Source organism: Prinia subflava, chromosome 14 (genome assembly GCF_021018805.1).
Source record: "Prinia subflava isolate CZ2003 ecotype Zambia chromosome 14, Cam_Psub_1.2, whole genome shotgun sequence".
NCBI lineage: Eukaryota > Metazoa > Chordata > Aves > Passeriformes > Cisticolidae > Prinia > Prinia subflava.
This window is the reverse complement of record NC_086260.1, coordinates 16,189,257-16,215,473: the sequence shown is the minus strand read 5'-3', so window position 1 is coordinate 16,215,473 and position 26,217 is coordinate 16,189,257. Positions and strand designations below refer to the sequence as shown.

General features: G+C 44.6%; 1 protein-coding gene and 1 long non-coding RNA gene across 2 annotated transcripts in view; one reads left to right on the top strand and one right to left on the bottom strand.

Moving 5' to 3' along the window:
- LOC134558227 (uncharacterized) overlaps positions 1–2,241 on the top strand; it is a 32,569-nt gene extending 30,328 nt beyond the window's left edge. The window contains exons 3-4 of the long non-coding RNA XR_010082320.1: positions 1,213–1,266; positions 2,119–2,241. This is a non-coding gene — a long non-coding RNA (uncharacterized LOC134558227). The remainder of the gene's footprint in view (positions 1–1,212; positions 1,267–2,118) is intronic.
- Positions 1–26,217, bottom strand: part of DCAF1 (DDB1 and CUL4 associated factor 1) — a 321,374-nt gene that overhangs the window by 62,047 nt on the left and 233,110 nt on the right. The window lies entirely within an intron of this gene.

The following is a 26,217-nucleotide window of genomic DNA, read 5'->3' as shown; positions in this document are numbered from 1 at the left end:
TTTGCTTGCCAGGCATGTTATTTCTATATTGGTTGCTGGGTTTAATTCTGCTAAATAAATATGTAAGGTTGTTCACTCTCTGTAGGACAGTTGCAGTGGCCATGGTCAGTCCAAAACCTGGTACTCTTCCACCTGATGGTGGATAATTAATAAAGCATATACAAAAAATATATTTCTAACTGAATCCATCCTTTAATCTGTATCACGTTGTAGGTAGAAGTGTGTAAAAAATTGCTTTTGCAGACTCTTCTCCAGGCCTTCCCTTCACTTTGAAGGAATTAAGGGATTTAAAACTGTCTGCAAACTTCCATTTTTGTGGCTGAAACAGTGCCTGGGTCATGGCTGGTCTCTGAGGGATCATTTTAAACTGCTTTCCTTGTCTTTTTCCCTGTGCATGAGATCCTGTGCCTGTCACTGAGTGCTTTATAATGTGAATGTAGTTCCCTCTTTCAGTGCCTGTCCTCAGAGGGAAAGTTTCTGGGAGGGCTTTTGGGGAGAGCTCTGCACTCCTGCTGCTGGCAGCTGTGTTAATTTGTTTGTTATGTTGCTCTTTGTTTAGTATGTTAACAGAACATAAAGAATTACCATTTGATTGCACAGCTTTACAGGAGGCTCAGGACACATTCTTGCCTTTGCACAAAGCAATCTCAGGTGGGAATTTTTCCCCGTGTGGATTCCACCCCTCTAACTGAGGCTGGTGCTCCTGCTGTCCCCTGATTCAGTCACTTCAAGACATCAGCACGTTCCTCTCTGGTTTTCAGGAGGTGCCCCCCAGGAATGAGCTGTTTGTGTGTGTGCAGCAGCCACGCACTGCTGGGCTGTACCTGGGGCTCCCGCTGGGCTGGGGGACCTCAGTCCGTGCCCTTTTTGCGCGGCAGCAGCTCAGAACTGCACTCCTTGTACTGCTGAGGTGTCAGGGAGCATTAGGGAAAGGGAATGCTCAGCAGCACCAGTGGGAAGGTGTGTGGGGGTCACCCCTGTGTGCTCAGCAGAATACCTGGGTGTGTGTAAGGGCTCCTGGCCAGTCTGCTGCAGTCCATTATGGCAGGAGAGTGAATCTGTGTGATTACTGATCACTTCTTGGTGGGGACAGCCGAGGTATCTGGGCTTTTGTTATGTAGATGAATCGGCCTCTGGTCACTCTGTGCTGATTCACTCCCAGAGCTGGATGTGTTTGGATGGATTTACAGTAACCTCATCCTTTTTACTCAGGGACATGCCAGTCTGCAGAATTGCTACAATTGACTCATTGTTCTGCTGTGTCAGGTAACAAAACATTCTGCTTTCTTTTATTCTGCTCAAGAAGATTTGGTTTCATTACATAGGTTAAAGCTCATAAAACGAATTCCTGTCAGATTTCCCCCCCAGTTAACCTAAGTGACACATGTGGGTGTCTTTGGATGTCACTGTATTGAGGCATGCATGACACGAAATTTCAAGTCTGCTTTATAGAAGACTGAAGTGGTTTTGGCGCGCTGGGAACACTTATAGAACATATCTCTTAAACATTGGAATACAGTAATGCCTTCCACAAGGATATATTTCAAATTAATTTTGGACTATCAAGCTTATATGAACACTTAACTGTCAACTACTTGTCACTCTGGGCACATGAAACTAGGAGTTGGAAACCTGATTTGGCTCTCTGTCAAACTAATGACAGTTCAATTGTCCCCATCTTAACAAAATTGAATTTTTAAAGATTTGTAATATTTATATACTATAAAAATACACTATTTATTTTACTATAAGATGTACTGTTAGTTTTGACTGTACATACATACAATAATGGATTTATCTAGCTAAAAGTAATCAAAATAATTTTACAGATAAACACACAGAATGTTTACTTTTCAAATATAAATATGTGATTAACATGGACAGTAAAATAGCAGGAAATGTTAACAGTGTTCCTTGGGTATTTTGCACCTTGCCAGGACCGTGTATTTCTGTGATCTTTAGCTGAGCTGCAGACCTGTGCCCACAGCTACAGCGTGTGCCCCACAAGGAGCAATGGGATGATCCCAGACAGGTTAACCATGATTTCCAGTTATCCATGTCAGGAGTTCTCAATTCCAGTTTTACCATCGCTTATGTCGGTGCTGGTTTGATTTCCAGGTCACAGCGTGCTCCCTGCTCAGGGACCGGCGGGAGCGAGGCCGCTCGCTGTGCCCGGGGCCGCAGGGCTGGAGGGTGCCGGGCTGCGGGAGCAGGAGGCTCTGGCGCTGGGGGAGGCCGGCTGAGCATCTCCGGTGAAGATCTGGGGAAGCTCCGAGCTGCGGGGCCAGCGCGGCCCGGCCGGCGGCGGCTCCAGCACCAGGGACAGCGGGCGAGGAGCGGGAGCGGCGGGGCCGGAGCTGGCGGAGGCTCCTCGGAGCGGCAGCGCGGGGTCACAGCGGCCTGAGGCTGCCGGGCTGGCGGGGGACACAGCGGCGCTGCGGGGAGGGACGGCACGGGAGGGACGCGGGGTCCTGCCCTGCCCTGCCCAGCACGGGAGGGACGCGGGGTCCTGCCCTGCCCTGCCCAGCACGGGAGGGACGCGGGGTCCCTGCCCTGCCCTGCCCAGCACGGGAGGGACGCGGGGTCCTGCCCTGCCCACACTGGAAGGACGCGGGGTCCTGCCCTGCCCTGCCCTGCCCTGCCCTGCCCTGCCCTGCCCTGCCCTGCCCTGCCCTGCCCTGCCTAGCACGGGAGGGACGCGGGGCCCCTGCCCTGCCCTGCCCTGCCCTGCCCTGCCCTGCCCTGCCCTGCCCTGCCCTGCCTAGCACGGGAGGGACGCGGGGCCCCTGCCCTGCCCTGCCCTGCCCTGCCCAGCACGGGAGGGACGCGGGGCCCCTGCCCTGCCCTGCCCTGCCCAGCACGGGAGGGACGCGGGGCCCCTGCCCTGCCCTTCCTGGGCGCCCCTGTCCCCCTCACTCAGCGCAGCGCAGGCGAATCACAGCGCAGAGCTCCGGAGTGCTCAGCTCTCGCTCCCCGGAGATGCTTTAGACGTTGTGTGCAAACCAAGGTTCTGCTGTCCCTGAAACAAAGCCACAGCATCAGAGAGAGCGCTCAAAAATCCCCAGCCAAACCCTGCCCTCCCTGGTAGGGACTGAGGGCTGATTGTGATAGCTCAAATCACTTCATCAGCCTCTGGAACAGCCACATGCTCATTTCCATGAGTGATGGCATCACTTCTCTGATGTTGTCTTTCAATAGTATAAATTTCTTAGCATGAAAGAGATCTCTTTCATGGCAATAAATGCATAAATTATAACACATGCACAAGGTCAGAAATGAAATATTAAAAAAAAAAAGACCAGAAAAATCGTACTCATAAGGAGAGTTCACAAATGCTTCTGAACTCCCATTTCACAAAATTAAACAGGAGTTAATTATTACTTGTGATAGGGTTTCTTATATCCTGAACATTAAAAGAAATTAATAGGAAAAGGTATAAATTTGCAACAACAGTGCTAATTAACATTCTATGATTTCTCACCCTTCTAATAGGTAATTTGCTGTAGTGAGAGCATTAAGGATAAGTGAGAATGAAGCTGCAATAGTATTTTCCTCAAATTTCTTAATTATTCGTGGTACAAGAAGTTTTAAATGAATATTTGCCCTTTTTAAAAACTAATTGAAGGGCAAAATACTCTGTTTCTTTAGTACCAGGAAAACATTTGTTCAGCCTGATCTGTAATATTTTTTATATAAAGGTCCATCTGATTAAATAATTACCACCTGCACTGTAAATTTTTGGCAGTCATACTTGACATATTGGTATTAAGGTATTAGTCAGTCCATTCTCTACTTTTGTACTGAAAAAAAGAAATTATTATTATTCTCCTGATTTAATCCAGGTACCTTCTATGCAAGCAACATAAAAACTTTGGTGCTGCACAACCACATTGATCCGTACTTGTCTTTCTGCGAGTCCTGTTTTTTTCAGGTTTTATAATTTGTTTTCAAGCAATGTTACAAATAGAGTGAAAGTAAGTTTTAGTAGTATATTTGTAACTGTTGTGGAAATTGGCTGTAAATTGGACATTTTTATGGGGAGTTCGATTAGGTGAGGCTTAATCCCACATGTCCAGTGTTCTGGAAGGACGTGAAACACCTCTTTTTCTGCCCCCCATGACTTCACATTACCTTTGTGCTGGGGAAAACAACACCAAAAATAGGGGAAATACTGTAATATTCTATGCTGACTTCCATTTTGCATGAAAGAAAAATACCAGAATACAAGACCAGAACTATTGTATTTGAGATGTTCCCAGGATTACCAGAAAGTTCTGCTTGCTTCATGGTGAAGTGAAATGTGTCCTGGCTGGTCACGAGCTCCTGCTTCAGGCACTCCGTGAGGAATAAATGATGGAGTGACAGCAGCAAGCTGGGAGTGCTGCTGCTCCGTGGGGTTCTGCTTTCCTTCCCTGCCACTCTCAGTAATGTTGAGGGCTGGGAGCAGATTTGTTTATAAGAAACTCTTCTGAATTAAATATTTGGAAAGGATCTTAAGATAATGGACTTTAACCTCCTCCCCAGTTCTGAGCACTAATCGGAAATCATCCCAATTAAACAATAATTAGGTGTGTGAAATTGTGGGGCACAAACACTGCCCCACAATGCCCTGGAGAGAAAATCTGTCATTTGCTGTGTTTAGATTCCTAAGTTTCTGGTTTGATCCCTCGTAAGGAAGAAATCCATGAGATGGCCCTGTGCCATAGGACAAAAAATAGAATTGGGATTTGTACATCAAAACCTGAGACCTCCTGCTTAAAAGTTTTAGAAGATGACTTCACCAAAGGAAGGATAGCTCAGTTCTTGGGACACAAGAATCCCTATTTTGAGGCATAAAGTAGAAACACCTGGTGCTTCAAAAGAAATTTATAATTTAAAGGGAAAGTCAAGTTGTTCAGTGGCTTAATTCATCTTCAAAAACAGGAGAAGAATATGAACTTTAAAGAAACACAAATAAAAAGTCAGAACCTCAAGTGTAGAAAAGGAGGGGATGTAATCAAATGAATTGTCTGATCTGTCACAGGGAGTTGAAATTCAGCCCTGATTTTTTTTCTGATGGCAGGGGTCCTGGGCCATGTCACTGAAACAGAGGCTTGAAGGAATAATGGAAGTTACCAGCAACTACAGGCCTGAGAATGGGGAGAAAGGGTAGAGTGTGGGGCTGCACTCAGCTGAAAAAGAGGGCAGGAGGGTGATGTGTTCTGTGGTACCTTGAGGCTGGGATAACTGAGACAAAGCTGCTTGCAGAGAGGTGTAAGGATCTCTCTGCTTTCTGCACTCTGACCTTCCATTGTCCCTTGCAGAGCATTTGAAAGGATCGTGCAGTTCCCTTGATCTATTTAAGAGAAAGAAACTGTGTCAAATCTCTCCAATCCCGAGCCAGCTGTCTTTCAGATCACATCTATATTATGGCAAGACAGGACAATAGAGGATGAGCTCTCTAATGTATTTTAATTAACACTGTGTTAAACATTGCTGCCTGCTCTGTTTGGATAGGGACAATTGTGTTTGCAGTAGCAGAACCATAAGCATCTCACAATACCTCCGACAGGACAGCTCCCGAGCACAGTGGACACTAAGTAACTTTAGCCAGGGTTTTGGAGAGATTAGTGTTTTTCTGCTGACTTGACTTGTTCCTTTAAACAAGGTCTTGAAGCTTCTATTTGCATTTATTTCAATACAGTCCAGCAAAGGAGTTTGGTGACAGAACAGCATCTCAAAGACTTCTGCAAGGGGAGGCCCCTTTTCTCATTAATTTTTGGGATCCACAGTGCCCATCATCAGAAGCTCTTCTTGTAGGAGCTCTGACATTTACATCAGATTTAAAAATTAGTCTGATTGCTGATGCCAATTTAAAAAACTCCTTAACAAAATCTTAACTAGAAGTAGGCTTTGGATTCCAATCACGTGGTGTTTTCAATGTGCAAACTTTGTAAGGGAAAATGAAAACAGCTCCAGAAAGGGGAAAAAGAAAGAAAGAAAAAAAATTAAAAAGAGAAAACCCTGGGGCATATAACCCTGAGAATTTCTTGTCTCTGCTCGTACAGTACGTTTTTGCTTTTCCTGTGCTTTCCGCAGTAGTATGAGTATTGGAGCTGGCAGGAGTGAGCTCTGTTAAGAGAGAGAAGAGACAGCAGGAGCAGTTGTTGTGCAGCAGTCACTGTTTGCTTTGGTCTCCCCTTGGCACGTGGGTAATCCTGAATTCCAGCTTGGTGCCTGGGAGATTTGTGGCTCTGCCTCCGTGGGAGGATGAGATGTTTGTTCCTTGCTACGCTTAAGCTGAGAGTGTTTACTAAAGCAATCAGTGTTTCTGTGGAGGTGATAGGAGCCTCATTAAAGGGGTGAATGCAGAGATCCAGGAACAGGTGTAAATATATTTGGTAACTTTAACTTGAGCAAACCTGCATTCCACTGACTCTACAGCTAAGTGCATTGACTTCTTCTTTTCCTGAAGCCGTGTGGGTCACATGGCCATCTACTGACTCTCTCTGAAAATAGGTATCACTAGCAGAGTCAATAAACATGCAATAATCTATGTCGTGTTTCAAATGCAGGTGATCTGCCACCAGTGTGAGCATCCCTGCTAATGCTGTCATTTGTATGTCCATGATCATACTTATGGCCTTTAAATAAAGTGCTTTTTGCAAGCTGTAAGGTCCTTGTAGGTCCTACACTGTCCAGCAGTTTTGGTGTCCTCCTCAGGGTTTATCTAACCTTAGAAGGTTCTCACTTGCCTTCCCAAGTTCACCTTCATTCCGAGTTTATTTTAAGGGAAGAGTCAACTCAGACATGGTTATAGCTTGGAAAAAAAATCTGCTGTGTTTTTCCTTAAGCAAGAAAAGTATCAGTTTAAGTCCTGGTCAGCTTGGCAGCAAGAAGACTCGTTGAGGAGCTGAGACCGTGGAATAAAGAGCTGGGAAGAATTAACCAGTTCCTGTCACTGCAGAGGTTTTCTGCTCCCAAAGTACTAGGAAGAGAGGCAAAGGTAATTATTATTGACATATACAGAGATAAAAAACCAAAACCACTTTCTCAAGCCCTGGAGCAGCCTATCTCCAACAGATGCAACTCAATGACTTTGTCATGCTTTGTCCCTTCAAAAAGCTATTTCTGCATGCAGTGGGAGTGCATCAGGAAGGGAAGGAACGGAGCTATTGTAAATACAAATGCCTAAATGTGAATATGAATTAAGGTAGGATAGAGCAAGTTGTTTTTTCTAAATGAATAATGTACAAGCACACTTACTCCTTGGCCACTTGCTGTTTGCTCTCCACACAGGAAAACAAAACCCGACATCCCAAAGCCAAACCAAAACCCAAACAGAAACCCGGCCCTGCTTGGTGGGGAAACAGTAGTTGCACATGTAAAAAAAAAAAAAAAATAATGAAGGTTTCCACAGCAACCCAAGTTCTGTAGTGCAAATTGATGACTTTCATTCTGTTTTATTATATAAGCAGAGAACAGATATTCTATTAAAAGTGTTGGGTATATCTGAAGTTATATTGTTAAAAAGTTTGGTGCAATCCTAAAACTTCACATCAAGCAAGTTGTTTACAAAGGTTTCTGAAAAGGCTGTATAAAAAGTGTTTTTTTCCCTAAGCTTTGGGGAAGCTGTGACCAGGGCAAGGGCACTAGTTTGTCAGAATATTGCAGCAAGCAAAATTTCAGTTGCAGAAAAACTTTTGTGTAACTCATTTCAGCTTTTCCTTTGCTGTGAAGAATTCAAATTCAGTTTTTATGGAAGGAAGTGGAAGCTGAGCATAGAGATGAAACCTATAGATCCCTTTCCCGTTTTGGGTACATTTTCATAGTGAAAACTGCGAGTTTCACCAGCTCCTTAAAAGCTCTGGAGATTAATAATGCCGACCAGAAAATTAAACACAACATCAGCCAGATTTTAATCTCCACGCGTGGTGCCTGCGGCCGGTGCTGCCAGGGGTGGCCGGTGCTGCCAGGGGCGGCCGAGCGCGACCGTGAGGGCGCGGGGCAGGGGCGGGCAGAGGCCGGGTCGTGTCACGGGCAGCCCGCGGGGGTCGGGCCGACCCCGCTGCTGACCGGCACGGCCGGGCTCGGTGCTGCACTGCGGGCCGGCTCCCGGGAGCGGCTGGGCCGGCAGGTGCGGTGGGGATGGGCCGGGGCCGGGGCCGGGGATGGGAGGAAGGGACGGGAGGGTGGCCCCGGCGCGGGCCCGGCGCTGCCCCTGCCCCCCTCAGAGGCCGCGCGCCGCCGCCCCCGCGCCTCGCGCCCGCGCGCGCCTCGTGCGGCCGCGCGGGGAGGGGAGGGGGGGGGCGGCGCGAGGCGCGCGTGCGCGCCAGGTCCGCCGGGAGCGCGGGGGGGGCGCGGCAGCCCCGAGTCCTTCAGGCGGCGGCGGCGGCGGCGGCGGGAGCGGCGGCTGGGGAGGAGGAGAACGAGAGCGGCGAGGAGGGGGCCCGCGGCCGCCGAACTCCGCCGGGCCGCGGCGTCGGCAGGGCCGGAGCCCGCGGGGGCCGCGCGAGAAGAGACGCCGGGCCAGCGGCGAGCGGCCCCAGAGGGGAGCGGCGCGGCGGCCGGTGCTGCCCGGGCGGGCGGGGGGCGACCTCCCCCCGCCCCCCGGCGGCGGCGAAGCGACCCCCGAGCACAGCCCCGGCCGGAGCGTGGGGCGGGGGCTGCCGGCGCGGCGCCCCCGCTGAGCGCGGGGGGAGGAGAAGCCGCCCCCGCTCGATGAGCGGCGCCCGCCCGCCCGCCGCGCTCTGCCCGGGGACCGGCGGCCGCGGCCGAGCCATCCAGCAGCATGTGGAGTCCCACGGAGGAGGAGAAATACGGCGTGGGTAGGTGCTGCCGCATCCCTCCTCTCCCCGCCGGACCCCGGGGCTGTGCTGTGCGAGCGGGGGGGCGGCCCTTCCCCTTCCCCTCCCCCGGAGCCGGCGGTGGTCGCGGCGCTGCCCCTCAGGGGGAGCCGGGGGCGGGATGGGGGCAGCGGGGCTGCCTGGCGGTGCCTCACCGCCCTGCCCTGCCCTGCCCTGCCCTGCCCTGCCCGCACCGCTGGATGCGCCCTGCGTGCGCCTCAGGTCGCGTCGTTTCCCCGAGCGCCGCCGCGGCGAAGCGAGAGACGAGCGGGGGTTCGGGGGCCCGCGCCGGGGTCGGGATCGCACAAATAATCAGAAAACGAGTCGCTGAGCTCTTAATCTACTTAAGCGCGCGGTTCCCTTTTCCCTGCGTTTCCATCTGCGGAGCGAGGCGGTGTGTGGAGGGAGTTGGGAAGGGGCCGCGGTGTCTTTAGGGGGCGTCGGAGCTGCACCTGCCGGGCCGGGGCTGCGGCGGGCCGGGCCCGCGGCCTCCGGGCGTGCGGACCGCGCCGCTTGTGCGATGTTTGGATAAATCAGATTTTACAGTCGTTGGCATCGTTCTTGCTCTAATCTGAGGCATCACCGTCGGCGGCTTTGGTTTGTTGTTTTAGCGGTTAAATCCCTGATAAGAGCAGAAATGTTACATCTAATGAAATGGAAGATACAGAATTTCTTTTACTTCGCTTGTGCTCATTTCGTTTTCGTTTTCTTTTTTAAACTGTTCACTTGTATTATCTAATAAAAGCTTCTACTGCTACCCTGATTAGTTATCTAAACACCTCATTAAATTTATAGTTATCAGCTGTGCATATTGATTTTTAAGTTCCACCGTGTGTAGTGCTGATTGAATTTCTACGAACATTTTTTAAAAATCGACAAATTTGCTACATGATCTGGTAACCGGAACTGTTAAAGAGGGATTTTGGCAATTAACTCGCAAGCAATTAGAAGCCTTAATGCCTCTTTATTAAAATGCTTTCTGTTAATTTTATAATAAAAAAAACCTCTTGTTAATTTTTCATCTTGTACAGCAAATATTTTCCTTAGTACACCCCACTTGTCTTCATAGTGAAGAGAGGAAGGGAGGAGAGACGAAGTATATCACTTTTGTTTAAAAAACTAAAATCAAATGCAGCATCAGATGAGAACCTTTAAGTGTAGGGTAATATAAACAAGTGGCAGAAAATCACCCCTGGAAGTTGTTGCTCCCCGTCCTGTTGCTGTGTCTGTTGGTCACTGGGAGTACATAAAGTTAACAAGCCCTGTTACATCCCGGCTGGATGCTCCAGGAATACAAAGTTGTTGTTTTGCTGTGGTTTTTTAATGTGGTTGATGCTGTACTTTTGTTCATACCTCACCTGCTGGTGCAAGGCCACCTCTGTTACCCTGGGATGAAGCTGACTGCTATAATTGTAATGGATGCTTCAGACAAGCATGATCTGTCTTCCAGATCTTGTTGTTTTCCTTCTGTTCCTGTAGTTGTTTTTCTTTGCCACCTTGCAGGGTTTGATATTCAGTGTTGTGTTTGTGTTTGGCCCATGTGCTCAAATAAGAAAATCCTTGTTTTACCTTGATCCAAAAAATGGGTGAACTGATTTTTTTAATGCAGATATTTGAAAAGGAGAGCTGGGAAATCTCCATTCAGGTTGTAAACAAGTCTGGAAGAGGCATGTGGAAGGGAGGGCAGTGAAGGAAAACAAGTGTGATTTTAATGAGTGTGGAGAATATTTCTCTAAGGATGGGGATTTCTCTTTTGCAGACAACACAGCTGCAGGTAGGGCTGAGGTAACAGCTAAGTGTGCAAGTTTTGGTGATCTCTAGGCAAGCTTTTTTTATTCTTGAGTAGCTTTAATTACTTCTCCTGTAATTGAAATTTGTTGATAATCCTCCAGAGAAGGAAAATAGGTGAAGAATGCTGCTTATATCTGGAGTTTAGTTACTACAAGTGAGGAGTGGCATAACAGTTTTTCAAAAGTATATCTGTCATTGCTGACTGGAGGGGTCATTTTTGTGCATTTTGAAGCAAATAGTCTGCAGAAAGTATGAGCCTGAGGGTTTGCTGTTGGGAGGTGCACTGACAAACAAACAAACAAAAAGGGGAAAAAATAGCAGTGTAAATTATCCTGATTCTACAAGTAATATGTTCAAAAATAATCTTCTTGGCATGAGTCACTGTTCTGAGCTTATGCCTTTGAGCTTTAGTAGTTTGGATTTGGGTAGAGCAGTCTCTGTCCAAAAAAACCACTGTGTGTTTTGTCTGTGCTCCTGTTAAACTGTGCAATGTTTTAAGGTTTGCCTTTGGATTAAGGTAATAAACTTTCTGTTGATGTAAGCTGGGTGGAAGAAAAATCAGTTCCTTCTGCAACTGGAATACCACAGAGAGGTTTCTGGTGGAACAGAAAGGAACATCTGGGCACTCAGGCCCTGGACAGGAAAGGGAAAGTTCCATTTGGAGTGGTCCATTCTGGTGCTGCTGTCTTTGTTGAAGCTGTGCTCTGTTGCCTTCCCTGGGCGCTGGCTCAGAGGTGAAAATTCACAGGAACTGTTCCTTCAGGACACCACATTCCCCTCTCCACACGTGGCTGTGGAAGGCCTGTGTGTTCCAGGGACTGTCAAAGGTGTTTGTGCTGTGCTTGCTGCAGCCGCCCAGCAGAAGCTCCTGTGCAGCCACGGGCTCTTGGCTGCAGGAGGAGATGTTAAATTTCCTGATGGCAACGCTGGTGCCTTTTTGGCCGGCTCTGAAGTTCTCTGTGTATCTGCAATTAAAAGAACTTTCCCACACTTGCAGTTGTAGAACACCATTGTATTGCCCAGTTCTCATACAAATCACTGCATGCGCCTGCAGCAGAGATATTAAAAGATTGCTCAGGATATTTCTAAATAAATCAAACGCTCTCCTAACAACCTTGAAGATCTTCCTTGATTTTATTTCTCAGCTGCTATAGCAACTACCTGGTAGCTGCTGTGAGTAATTCCCCTCTATTTAGAAATACTTATATTCAGTGCCTCTAATCCTAACTCTGCTTTTAAAACTTGAGACTTGCTGAAGCAGAGCAGACAGCTCTTCCACAGGTGCCTGAGATGGCCAGTTATGAACACAATTAATAACAATTCTGAACTGATTATTGAGGATAACTCTCTCTTTCTAGCCCTCTAGTGTTTTAGTACTTTTAAAGCAGTCTCTGTCTCTAAGAAAATATTTATTAAAGTGATTGGATTAGTTATTTTAGTCTTGAGAAGAAAATATTAAATATTAATGTATTAAAAGAAAAAGTTAAATAGAACTCTTTAGTAAACAACATTTGGCAACTGTATAAGAGCTGATTATTTCATTAGGCTGTCAGTTTTTGCTGTTTTAGTTTCGTGCAAGGAGCTCTCAGGAAAGGTTTTTTGTTTTTTTTGGAGTTTGAAAAATGACATTATTTAATGTAGTTGATGCTGTATCAACAAGCCACTTTGTATGGCTGACCATATTAAATATGTATTAACTCAGAGAGGAGAAGGACCTGCGTACATTAACAGCAACTGGTTTCAGTTTATTCAAAGATTTAGGGTTAAAATCTGTTGTTTTATTCAAAAATACTTTTTAAATCTTTTTTTTTCACTACTTAATTGGTAACAATGAAAAATAAATCCATTGGCACAAATACATACAATGAAACTTTCCCTTGCCCTTACTGAGGAGGGATGGAACATCACAATGCCCTAGTTACAGTTTTGTACTGCAGCTTTTTGATCAGTATCTTGATTTTCTCTTTTTCCCTCCATCACTAAACCTTGGCTTGCAGACTTCCAGGTCATATTTATGCTCGGAAAAACAGGACTGCAGAACTTAGGGAAGTGTTCCTTCCCTCCCCAGGGCTTTTGGCATAAGCCCCTGCCTTAGCTGTTCCCACAAAGGCAGCTGCTGAAGGGGGCTGTGAGTGGCACTGTGGCTTCACTGGGGTAAAAATGAAAAGTTCCAGAGGTGAGGAAAGTCCCTCTCCCTAATTAGGAAAATGTCCCTTGTTAATATGGGAAGCAATATCAATCCTTGCATCGGGTGCTGTGTTAGGGACACAGGTTATATTTCATTTTCTCTGCTGTGTCCCTGTGCCAGGAGATGTAATTGTCTGGCAGCAGGAGGGAGGTGACTAAGGATATTCTTCAGGGATCTGTCTTGGAACCAAAGCTACGTGCAGGGATGCACTTGGAAATCTTCTGTGCTCCGCTGCTTTGGGAAGTGGTGCTGGTACCTGGGGACTTGCTTGTTAGTCAGGAAAAGGGGATCATCCAGGCACTGGAGTAATTTCTGTTCTGCTAAGGGCATTTTTTTTACCTGTAGGCCTTAAGAACGAGCAAAGGAATTTGTCAGACAGTGATCATAAAGGAAATGTATTTGTGTTATTTAACTGGGTGGGAAATGAATCACACCTTGAAATGTCTCTGGAAAAGAGCAGCTCCCGAGGTGCATCCGATGGGATACTCAGTACAGAGAGGGGAGTTTACTAAAGTGTCATTAAATGTGGTGGGCAACCTCAGCTCCAGTGTGGGAGAAATTCCAGCTGAAATCTGGAATTCTGCAGGTGCTGATAGAACTTGGGGATTAAATGTCCTGTTTTGTGGCAGGAGATTCATATTTATTGGCTCCTCTGTCTTAGAAAAGACTAAGCCCAAGACATTGTGGTTAGACCAGCTCCTGTGAGGAGCTGGTTTCAGAACTGGATGAGAATTAACCTGTAAGACATCACCACTTTGAGATTATCTAAATACCAGTTGTCCACAAATGCATTTGCAGTAGAAATTAGCCCAAACTTCCTAAGCACAGGAGGAATGAAGTTGAGGAGGAAATTGCTCACAAAGGCCAGAAGTGAGATGTGTATGTTTAACAGCTCATTGCATGGTCTGTATGGGAATGTGGAAGTGATAGCAGTGCAATATGGGGTTAAACTTTGGATGATTTGATGGGTTTTAGAGCAATTTTCTCCATTTATTTGTTGTACTGTATGAGGTATTCAGTTAAGACCTGCAGAACTTCAGCCACTGGCAAAAGCAGCTCCTCCCTGAGCTTATCCCCAGAAGGGGTTTTTTTTAGAGTGATTTTCTAAGGGTGGAAATATTTTGGTGTTCAGGCTTTCTGTCCTCACCTAACAATACGTCCAGTACAATATTAATTTTATGATGTGAGTTGGCAGTCTTGGACAACTTTTCCTGCATATTTAATGGAAATAGGACTGGGTGGGGAAGAACTTGAAACTGGAATTTCTGTGCATAGCAGTGCAGATAAAAAGCTTCTGACTTGCTGAAAAATAATGGTTAGTCAGGTTCTATCAGGTTTGTTACTGTGTGCTTTGGGTTTAAATTCATTGTCAAGCCTATAGGCTTGATCAGAGTGAAATTAGTGAGGAAATTTAAAGTAATTTCTCTTTTGAACCATTTAAGGGGTAGGAGATTGATGGTGAGCATGGGGGGATGGTGCAGGTTGTGGTTTGCAGTTGTGTGTGGGAAGAGAGGAAGGGTGACTTTTTATTAATCCTCTCAAAGCAACTTCCTTAGGGCACAGTCAGTGGCATAGCTCAGCTGGACTGGAGTCTCACCACCCTTGCAGAGCCTTTTTTGCACTTCTGCCCTTAGCAAGTCAGACTCCAGCATAGACATTATGGAAACATGTAAGAACTATTACCAGAACTTTATTTATAAAATTCTCTACCGTGTATTTGCTGGCATTTCGAAACCCACAAAGGGGGATAATTGGGAATGAGGAGGTTTTCTGTGTTCATGTGCACAGTGACACGTGGATAGACAAGCTCTTCTGATAACACATTAAACAGTTATTTGGAAATGGTTCTCATACAGATGAGCTGTGGGTTAGGGTCCAGCAGGTACTGGTGTTATTGGTGGCTGTGTGTATTCCATGGATTTGTTCTCTTGAGAAATGGGAATGCTCTTCAGATGTGGGTGTGAAAACACCAAAGAACGGGAAGTCTGTGGAAAATTATGTAGCTCTTGAAGAGCCTGATGCAACTTTTTCCTCCTTCTCCAAAGAATTTTTTTTTTTAATTTGTGTGGTTATTAAGTTCATTATGTTCTTCTCTCAGCTGTGCCATGCACTGAGGAAGAGGCCAAAGGAAGCACACCATGGGATCTGGGTCCAAAACCAGTTGTGATTGACAGTGCTTTTTCCACTGATTATTTTTAAGTTATGAATCAACTTTAACCTCACAACATTTCTCACTTTGTTCTGTTTTCAAATCTGTCTGCACACTGAACCTCAAGGCAAATATCTCACTCAAGTGCATGATATTAAAATTAAGGTTCTCTGTTCAAGCTTTTCTGTGTCAAAATGAACTTTGTGAGGTCTTCTGAGATCCTGAAAGCATCTCCAAAGCTTTTTTTGGCCATAGTTGCTTCCTCTTAGACATGTTTTAGTGTTTGTTCAAACAATAAGTCCTTAGTCCAAACTTTGGGAATATATTTGGAAGGCAGGGAGCTGAGGCTTTGAGCAGGCTGAGTGCTTTCCAGTGCAGTTGTGAGGTGATTACTTATTCCAAGGATAAGACTTCCCTCCCTCCTTCTTCAGCTTTTAACTACTTTTTCTTTTCTTGAGTCTTTCTGGATATTAAGCCTGAAGAAAAGCTTATGACAAGTGGTGCCAGCTAACTCTTGGTGATTAAAGCAGGCCTTTGTGCTTTCAGAGGTAAGCTGGTGTTCTCTGAAACATCTAGACAAACCCTTATTTTTATTTCAGTGCAAGGAGGCTTAGCCACTAAATGCTTTTAGTGCTGGCAATAGGCAGTTGATGGAGTGGTGAATTATTTTATTTTCTTTCTGTTGAATGTAAGTCCCTGAGCTACCCGAGGTGCCAGAGTGTGGCACAGAGCGCTTTGGTGGGTGCCTCACTGTTCTGGAAACCTCTTGTGGCTGTGTTCTGGAGCAGCAGGGCCCTTCTTCCCTCTCAGAATGTTTATGAAGAAGATGTCTATGGGTACCTGCACTTTTAGTCTTCTGAACCTGATAAAGGAAGCCTTGAATGCATGTCAGAGAAACCCAGAAGTGTTCAATGGAGAGCAGATCAAGCAGTGTGTGACTGTTTGGGTCCTTTGCCTTGCTGGGTGAGTGCTGGGTGGGCTGCCCAAAGAAGTGGTGAAGGGAGCAGAGAGCCCTTGACAGGAGAATATCCCAAAGAGTGCTGGATACTCCCTGTAGGGAGCAATGGCTGTTTCCAGTGACTGAGACTGGATGTGGGGAAAGGAGGAGGTGTTTGTTTCACTCACTCTTCCTCTGTGGAGAAAAATGCCTGTGGAAGTGTCTGCAGAAGGCTGCCCGCCTCACCTAGGCACTGTTTTGTGTATGGGTGGCTTTGTTACGTGGACAGAGAGAGTGTAGGCTCAGGTGAGAAAGTATCAGCCAGAATGGGACAAATAATCCAAAAATATATGAATTACTGGAAAAAATGTTACCAAAAACCGTGGTTTGAACTTTGGTGCATCTTTGTGTTTTGTTTCTCTCTCTAAATGCTCATGATCCAAATGATTGGTGACCTGAATTTTGATAAACCAAAGAAACAGCAGTGTGGTTCTGCTGGACCTGTTAGAGCAGGATCAGTATTTTTGGGAAATGGTCTTGCCCTGACATCTGCTGTTGCTGTACAGAATGGAGCTGGCACTACCCGTGGGCCTGGCGTGATGGGAGGTGAGGGGATCCTCTCCATGCTTGTGCCTCTGTTCAAAGGCGATCCTGCGAGGCCGTTCTCCAGCAGGGACTTGTTAGAGTGGCAAGAGCTGTGCTGGCACCTGGAAGGGTCCTGTGGCTGCTGTGAGTGCAGAGCATCCCCTGGGAGCAGCCCTGGCAGTGCCTGGTGATCTGCAGCCCTCCATCCTCATCCTCATCCTCCCGCTGGGCCCTTCCCTGACCTGACCTGAGCGGAGTGAGGGCCAGGTCCCTCTGCTGGGGAGGGCTGCCTTGTTTGGTGTTGTTTTTTCTTTCTAACAGAGAAGGGTTTGGTAATCTCTGTGGTCCAAGGGGTTTATGCCAAGGAAGAATTGTTTCAAGCATTGGTCTTGCAGACACAGCTTGTCTCTGGACTCTAGGGCAGAGGAGGTAGAAAACAGGCTTCTCTCTCTTTCTTCATCACAGCAAGGCCCCAAACTGCAACTGCTGATCTCTTTGGGTTTGTGTGGTTTGGTCTTGGTTTTTTTCTCCCCCACTTCTGGAGTGACTGTATTTCTGGCAGAAGACCACTGGGGAAAAATAGTTTAATAAATAAAAATAAATAATAGTGAAATAAATAGTAATAATAATAATAATGAAATAAACCTGTGTGGAGGGCACAAAAAGAGAGGAGGATTTCCCCATCATCTCAGATGGTGCTGATAGCATTAAATAATGTGCATTTGCTTCAGTCAAGACTGGAAGAGTTAAAAATCATGAAAAGAAAGCATCTTCAATTTTGTCAGTCAAATTTTTTTTTTCTTTTTTTGAGTTTTAGTACCAAACTAAAAAATTCAGTCTTCTTATGGGTGGGTTGATAGGTTTCATAGCTGTCTTCAGCAAAGTTCTTGTATAGCCTAAAATAGTTTCCAGCTAAAATGCAGGAGCTGTATGCTGGTAAATACACTTTTTGTAAATCTGCCCTATTCTTCCCTTGCTGCTGCTCTTAGGAAATGTGCAAACTGACCATAAATTTAAATGCCAAGGCAGCTTTAATGTGGTAAGAACTTACCAGACAGGAGGTGTGGAAGTGTCACCTGGAGCCTGTGCAGAGTGGGCCAGGCTGGAAGGGGCTGTGGGGCGATCCCTGGGGTTTGCACTGTGAACATGGGCAGGGGTGTTCTGTTCTCCTGTGGGCAGCCCCGTCCCTGGCTGAGCTCCTGGCACCAGCACGGGGTGGAAGTGTCCTCCTCCTCCTTTAGGTGCTCTGGGGCTGCACCTCGCAGTACCAGGGGTGAGTGAGGTCCAGGGTGGTACAGCCTGGGAAATGGAGACAGGAAAGGGCTCATGGACAGCTGCTTCTCTACAGAGAGGACAGAGCCAGGAACTTCTCAGAGTTGCAGGGTGAAAGGAGGAGCCGCAGGGGCAGATTCCAGTCAGGGACAGTGATTCCCACAGTGTGTGTGGGAAAGCCCTGGAGCAAGGTGCCGGGAGAGGTGATGCAATCCCCACCCTCCAGGAGAGGCAAAACTCGACTGGTTTCTTACTTTGTTTTGTGGTGTTGAACAGTTGAGTTTTCAACAGGCTCACGTTGCAGCCTGTGAAGCACTGCAGTGCAGAACAGCTCCTCACCTCTCTGGGCAGAGTGTGCTCGGTGTTCTCCTCTTTGCCAGCTGGGTGTTAGAAAGAGGGAGAAGGTTTCAGAAACTGAAACAGCCTTTGTCTCTCTTTAAAAGGGAGAGAAAACCTGCTGCACTCCTTCCTGCATAGAGGGAATGATGTATGGGTGAGGGATTTGAATGAACTGATGGAATAGAGAGATAGGAAAGGGCTGAAGTAACAGGATGGATCCTTGCAGAGCTGGAAGCTCATGGCCAGTTCCTAAACACAGCTGAGGCAGTGGACAGCACTGTGGGCTTTTGGTGTGTTACTTTCCTCCCACCTCCTGCCACCAGGATGTGCAAAACTATTTTAAACAGCTCATGATTTCTGAGCCCAATCTCTATTTTTATCTTGGAGGGCAGGGGAAGGATGCTCGCAATCCTTTGCTCCGCTCCTGAATGATCACCTTTCCTCTCAGGCATCTGTTTCTTTTTTTGCAGGAATATTTTCCTGGTGCTAGTATGACTCAGTAGAAAGAGGCGGTGTTGCTAGGCAGCGGGTGAGCACTTTGCAGATGCCATGTGATGGCAGTAAGCTGCCTTGGAATAATCCATTGGTGGCAGTATTCCTGGCTGAGGTTCTGTACTGCACAAAGAAAGAAGCATCTCTGACAGGAGCAGATGCTGCCTAGCAACTGCCACTGCTCCCCGAGCAGCCCGAAATACCTTCACTTAATTGTGCTGTAATTTTGGCCAGACACAGAGCCCAAAGTGTGACTCCTTGCTTTCAGTTCTGAGGTATATTCTTCTTCATTAAGATTTGGTATAAAAGTTCATAAAGACCGTTAATAAGGTCAAAAAATTTTTAGCCCTCTTCTAAATCATGTCTTTTGTTTAATCCCTACTCTTCGATTGTAATGTTTGGATGGCTTTTAATCAGCTTTTGATAATCTTTTTTGTGTGTGTGTATTACATTAGTGCCTGGCAATTCCAATCGCATTAGGGCCTTATTCTGTGTCGTGTGTACCAGTGCATTCTGCAAGAAATGCCCCTTCTGCAAAAACTTCATGTTTTGTTTGAGGTTTGAAGGTGTAATTGGATAGATCCTTTCTTCCATAGGTAAATTATCCATGTTGTTATCTTGCTTCAGCAGCAGAATGTTTTAGAAGTGCTGGACCTGGGGTTTGTTCCCTGTACTCTTTGTGAACATACTTGCTGAATGAGGCCTGCACTTGCAAATAAATCTGCAGCTCTCAGATTAATTTCTGGTGAATAATTGAAGCCCTCATCCACAATTAATCATTTAAATACTTGGAAGGTGTATTGTGAGGGTGAAAACATTGTTGTAGGTATTTGTAGAATAAAATGGAAATGTTTTTCTTTTCATTTCCTCATGGTTCTGCTCCCTTGTCAAATATTATCAGACTCTCACTGTGCAATCTATGAATCTGCCAGGTTTAATCATGCAGTTCCACAAAGTAAAAAATTTAACATATTGGCCTTTAATTTTGTTATAAAAATATGAATTTTTTTTCATAAACTGCATCTTGTTATTTTAAATTATTAAACCCACAATTTTCTGTGTTCAAGAACCACTCCTTTTTTTGTTTTATTTTGTTTTGCTGGGACAAGGTTTGTGGTTCTGAGAGAGGCTCAGACTGGAAGGTTTGGGAAGGATTAATTCAGTGCTCTGGTAGGCGTGGTTGTGCAACACGACCTCACAAAAAGGTAAAGCTGAATCTCCCCTCTCGTGTGCCCTGTGGGTAACTTGTGTCAGGGCTGGTTTTCCTGCCCAGTCACCCTGCCCTGGCCTGCAGACTATTCCCTCTGCCATCCCTAAGTGCAGAAAATCCACATCTGCCCTTGGAAAATACATTATTAAGCAAAGGTAGCTTAGAAAATTCTCAAAACACAAATACCATGGAGTGGAAGAATAAAAATTGTTGGTTTGCTGGTTTAAGACAATTCCTGGCAGTGTTGATGACACAGGAGCCAAGCAAGTGAACCCCCATTTCTGGGTGATGGAGGAGTCTGGGCTGATGGGGCTGTTAAAAGTTCATGTGGTTCCCAACATTTGGGTAGCTCCATAGAAGAAAATGTATAGAGAATGCTACTAAATACATATATAAAATTAATGCAAATAAACCTCTTCTTTTAGGAAGACCCAGTCCACAGATGTCTCAAGCTGGGGGAAGCCACATCCTTGCCCTATTCTAATACCCTTCCTTCCCCTCCTTGTTTTAGCCTCTGTTCAGGAAAAGGTGTTGGATTTAAAGCCATCTTTGGTCTCACCTGTGACTCTTGGGTTACTTGGAGCCTTTATCATCATCTGGCTATTACAGGGAAGAAAATAAAGGGGTTTTTTTTTTCAGCTCTTAAACCTAACATATATTGTGTCATATTAGACACTTTTAATAGCTGGATTAATATGAAAAATTATTTTTGGGAAAGATACATGCTCATCATAATATTAGTTTATCAGTTTGGAGTAATTACATTATTTTCTTCAATATTAGATAATTTAATATTGATCTAGTATTTAATTCAATCTTTAATACTAATCAACCTAAATCAATCTTAAACTCAGAGATTGTTCTGTGTTAACTGGTGACAATGAGTAGTAGTTGAATACAAAATGCTACATAAGGACTGTGAAATTTCAGAGTTTGTGTTTACCCTAAGTAAACACATACTCCAAATTCCTGGCTGGTGTGATAGAGGTGTGAGGTTAAAACATGCTTATGTGTTATAAAGCATAAGTGACACTGTCAGAGAGCTTGAGAACTTTGACGTTTGCAGCACAGAACGAACTCAGCGTCTGCTCGGGGTGATTATACCTTGTCAAGGTATTTTGGGTATGAAATACCCAAATAAAATAAATATAAAATACAGCTGTGCCTCTGCTGGGTGTTCTCCTGCCACTCCTCCTCAAATGGGTTTAGTTGAGGATCAGTGCATAATCTGAGTAACTGCAGCTGAGTGCAGTACCCTCAGGAATTTTTTATGAAAATTAAATTGTATACTTTAACCTGATACACTTGTTCTGCAAGTGTCATATTGCAAGCTACCAGAATTTTAGTAAGACAGATAATAATATTAATTAATGAGTTGAAAACTGGAAAAAACTGTCACAAAGTGCAAGAAGGTCTGTCTTTTGTAAATGGAGTTGTGCTGAAAATTCACAAAATTACAAAATTTTCCCCCAAATTAATCCATACAGTCCATTAAATCATGGCCTCACCAACATCTTACAATAAAGAAAAATCAAAATGTGGTTTAGCATATTGGATCTGTTCTGGTAGCAATGATTTCTATTGTGGATGTGAAAACCTGGGAAATACATAATAATTTTTAGAAGTCCAATTTAATGATTGAGACACATAGTTTAATTTTGGAGAAGGAAAAAGAAACAATGTAAGCATGGAAAGCTCTTGAACTTATTTTGTTTCTCAGCCCTCACTTGTATAAATTCTGATTTTCATTGTTACATCTTGGACAGTGGGGAGGAAAAGGGCTCTGTTCCTTTATGAAAATAAACAAATTATTCATGAGCTGAACTGATATTATGTAGTGTAAATAGAATATTATGCAAGATCAAAATATTTTGGTAGGCTTCACTGAAATGTGTAGAAATAGGTTAAAAAAAAAATAAGAAAGTACATGAGAAGGCATAAAGCCCTGTCAGTTCATTGCATAACTTCGTGTAAACAGTAAGGAAAAAAAGATGTTTTAAGGGAATGAGCAGCTGGATGTGTTGGGCTGGGCAGTTCTGTGGCGTTTCCCTATTCTGGGTTTTCCCACTGCTCATGTGGCAGCTGTGGCACATTTCTGTTACTGTGGTTATCAGGGCACTGACCTCTATTTGAGAATAAAATGATCGATGGCAGCCTTGCAGCCAGGTGAGGCTGGGACACAGGAACCTGAATGGGGGAGAATTATAAGGGGAAGATAGATTTTAAGTTACATCACAGCAAAAATGAAACCACCTCTGTGGCTGGTAGCAGAAAGTAACAATGACATGGGTAAATCCGATTATTCAGCGTTTCCCTGTGAGGTGCATTCTCCTCTCTGCCCTGCTGGTGTTCAGGTTTGGTCCCAAACTAGCACAGGCCAGCAGAAGCTCAGGGGGTGACTCCTGGATAAGGTGGGGGGTTCCCAGCATCCCATCCCATCCCAATTCCAGCATCCTGCCCCGGCCGTGGCTGCAGTCAGGGCTGGAGCTTTCCCCTGGCTCCGGTGCTTCCCGGGACAGGGACGCATCCATGGATTTGTCCTGTTGGCTTTGGAACTTGGGGGATTATTTAATTTCTGTCACCCGCAGTGTCTCATGGGGAGTTTCACAGTTCATGCACTGTGTGGAAAAGTATTTAGTGAAGTCCTGAGCTCTGCTGCTGCATTTGACACTGCTCTGCATTTTGAACTGGAAGAGGTGGACAGCAGCCATTCCCTGTGCACCTTCTGTCAGTTATCTCATCTCCATCCTTGCAGCCTTCCTGCTGCACAAGTCCCATCTTGGTTAACAATCACTCACATAAAAGCCCTTATCCAGTCTGTGCAGTGTCCTCTCTCACTTCCTTCAACCTGTTCTTGTGCTGTTCAGTCCTTTTTGGAGAAGGATTGGCTTTTGACAAAGGGGAAAACCAGCACATGAAGTTCATTGGGAATTTCATGTAGTACTGTGGGTAGTGGTATCTTCCTTTTTCCCCAAGACAATACTGTGTGTGATGTGGGGTGGTCTCTGACAGTGGCTGAGGGCTGAGTTTTATGGGAAGACGTCTCTCTGACATCCCAGGGTTCCACTCCTTGTGGCACTTGCAAGGGAGGAGATGATTTTGTGTGTGAGGTGAGGATTGTTCATCCCTCATGGAATACAACACACACGAACTGAACACTGCTCACCTGCCAGTTCTGCTTGTGAAGCTGGGATCCATCTGTAACTCTTTATTACTCTGAATAGCCTGAGTGGCCTTATAAACTTTGTGGCTTCTCTAAATGCTGAGCTTTTTGGGATCATTTAGGAATACTTGAAACAGGAGAGATTCCAATAGAGATCCCTTCAGAGCTTGCTGCTCAGTCTGTCCTCACTAAGGGAAATGGCTCTTTAATTTCACATCACTTTGCTGATTATTTATCTGTGCAAACACCTTCCCACTTTATCACAGCCAAGTGCAGTTTCTTCAAGAGCTATTGACAGGGGCTATTTGTTTGTAAAACCTCCTGAATTGTATCAATTGGATCTTCTTTGTTCACATGGCAAGGAGCTGCTTTAGGTGGAGCACAGGAGGACTCAGAGGTGTGCAAAGATGCATTGGCTTATCAGGACCTTTTTCTTTTGATGCAGTTTCTCTTCTGCTGGGGACTTGCAGTGCAGCTGTTTATATTACACTGTGTCAGGCCATACCCATGGGCAGTGAAAAATCTGTCATCCCCTGGATCCTTGACTTTTGAAGCCATTATTCCAATGCCATCTGTTCTTAGATATTGTACCCCACAATTCCTTCATATGTACAGCATGAGAGTCGCTGCCTGTGTGAACTGGTTTGTGCCTTTCTTACTGGTAAATTCCAGAGGTGAAGAGGGAAGGATTTCCTTCACTGTGGTCCAGTGTAAGTACCACAGATAAGGGACTTCAGTCCTGGAGATAATTCCTGAATCACATGGCATGTGGTGCTTTTTCACAGATTTCCTCTTTAGCGGAATGTTGGCTTTAACTGCTGCCTGAAATGGCTTTGTGAGGGGAACTGCAGCCTCCTTACAGAGCTCAGTGGTGGCAAGGGGCTTCAGATCTGGAAATGGATATTAAATATTTCAGCAGTGTGTCCTGGAGTCTAGGAGGGAGCAGGCAGAGCTGTGAACTGGTGGGTAAAAGCTTTGCTTTGTGCCTGTTTGGGTGATGTGTTACTCGTGGATTCCTGGTGACCAAGGATGTGAATCTTGTAAGAAATGATGGAAGCTTACAGACTGATGGGCAGTTTGTAGGTGATCATGTAGGGTAAAGAATTTCCCTGTGGAAAGGAAAGAAATCAGTTGTCAGAGTCCTCTCTGTAAATGATTTTCTTCAGAATGGTTGAATTACTCTGTATTTCTCATTTATATTTGTGATCGTATTTTTCAAATAATGCTGCTAAGAAGAACTGTGCACCTAAAAGGGACTTTATAAATAAGATTGTCCTGCATAATGCATCCTTAGCTTAACAAATGAGTAACATCCATAACTTTTTTGGAAGTAACTGTTGGAATAATAAATCAGACTATAAAAAAGCCTTAAATTTCTGTGATTCTGTCATAATCAAGAGTTGGTTTTTATTCCTTTTTATTTCAGAAATGTTAAATTTTGTTATCATTACACACTTTAGCAAGACAGTTTGGTCTATTGGGTCAATTTATTTGGATTCTTTAATTTTTCCTGACTTTGATTTAGTGTGGCTGGAAAATTATTTACTTTAGAGATTTGGCTTGCACTGTTTTGATAATATCTATATTGCTATTCATCAATCCTATGGACTGATTATTAAAATTGTCCAACAGAAGAGCCTAGCATAAATTATTGATGATTACAAAAGGAATTAGATTCTGTACTGTTGTATTGAGAATGAAGGGGGGGGGAGTGTTACTTTTGTATGAGAATTAATTTTCTAATTGAGTATCATCACCAAGATCGTATCTAGAGCTGATGGGATCAGTTCATTTCTGCTTTGTGATTTTTGCTTGTTTATTCTTTTTCTGAGTGAAGTAGACCAAAGGAAAGAGCTTTGCCTGTCTCATTAATAGGGCACTCTGAGTCCTGAAGAGCCGATTACACATTGCAGTCCTTGTATCAAATGTTCTTTGTGTGACCAGCAGAATCCTTTTAAAAATTGGTAGTTTGTATCTGTAAACTAACACAGCTATTAGAATTACTTCTATAAGACTAAATATATTAGTCACCATTCTTGACCATATTTAAAAAAAAATATTTTATCAGCAATTGAAAAACCCCTGGTACTGTGTTTTCCTGGTACCTTTCCTTTAGCTTTTACCCCAAACTCACCTGTATTATTACACAGTAGGCAGGTATTTGATGGCCAAAAACTGGGAATTTCTTTCCCAGCTGCATCCTTGATTCAGTAGCTTTAATATAGTAAATGATTGTCATAGGAGGTGAGCTGCTGTTTGCTAATCCAGAGCACCTAAAGCAGTGTTAGCATTAATAATACTTTTCAGAGTTACTGTTTCTTCTTGGGCTTGGCTAAGACCAGTCTAGTTGGTTTTCCTCCATGATTTAACTTTTCTATTGTCTCCAACCTCAACCCACATGTCCCATGACTGGTGTCTCTATCCTGAGCTCCATGGCGTGTTCAGAAAAGATGAAAATGGTCTGAAAACTGGTTTTTAATATTATCACGCCTATATTTTTAAAATTAATAATTATCTAAAATTACTTTCATAAATGAATATCTTATTACTGTATTAACACTTGTCCATTTTGTTTTCTGTAGTTTTCAAAGGCCGCTTTTTACCCAAGATGTTTGAAATTCCCCTTTTTGAGTCATACATGAATGTTTTGGTGGTTTTGTTGGTTTGAACTAAAAAAATAACATTTTAAACAGGACTTTGTGATGTTTTGCAAATCAACTTGTATTTCCTTGATTTGGTAAAATTGCCAATTAGAAAAAGGAAAACAATTTCTATACTTAAAGGACCCAGCTATCTAAAATACTGAAGGGGAAAAAAAAAGAAGCAAAAGCCATTGGAGGTTTGATTATGTCCTGCCAGTTCATCATTTCAGTTGTCAGTGTTCCTGCACTTTGGGAGATGCTTTAAGTAGTTTTTCTTTGGTTGAAATCCATATTTATGATTTCTTCATGGGTGAAGAATGGTTCCAGAATGCTGATGAGCTTAGTTTTTGTTGGATTATGCTGTCTGCATTATTCCAGTCTGGAGCCAGTTGTTGTGCTCCTCCTGCCTCTGATGTAAACAAGAATTTAAAGCCTCATTTAGCTGATGGTGACTTCTGCTGGGCCGTAAGAGCTGAGAGAGCAGTTTAGGTTTGTTGATGAAATTCTGAATTCTTAACTCTTGGGATTAAATCCTGCATTGAGTCTCACAGTGGAAATGCAAACATCTGATGCCATTTAGTTCCCTGTAGTATTTTTTTTGTTCTTTCTTGTATTGGCCTCATC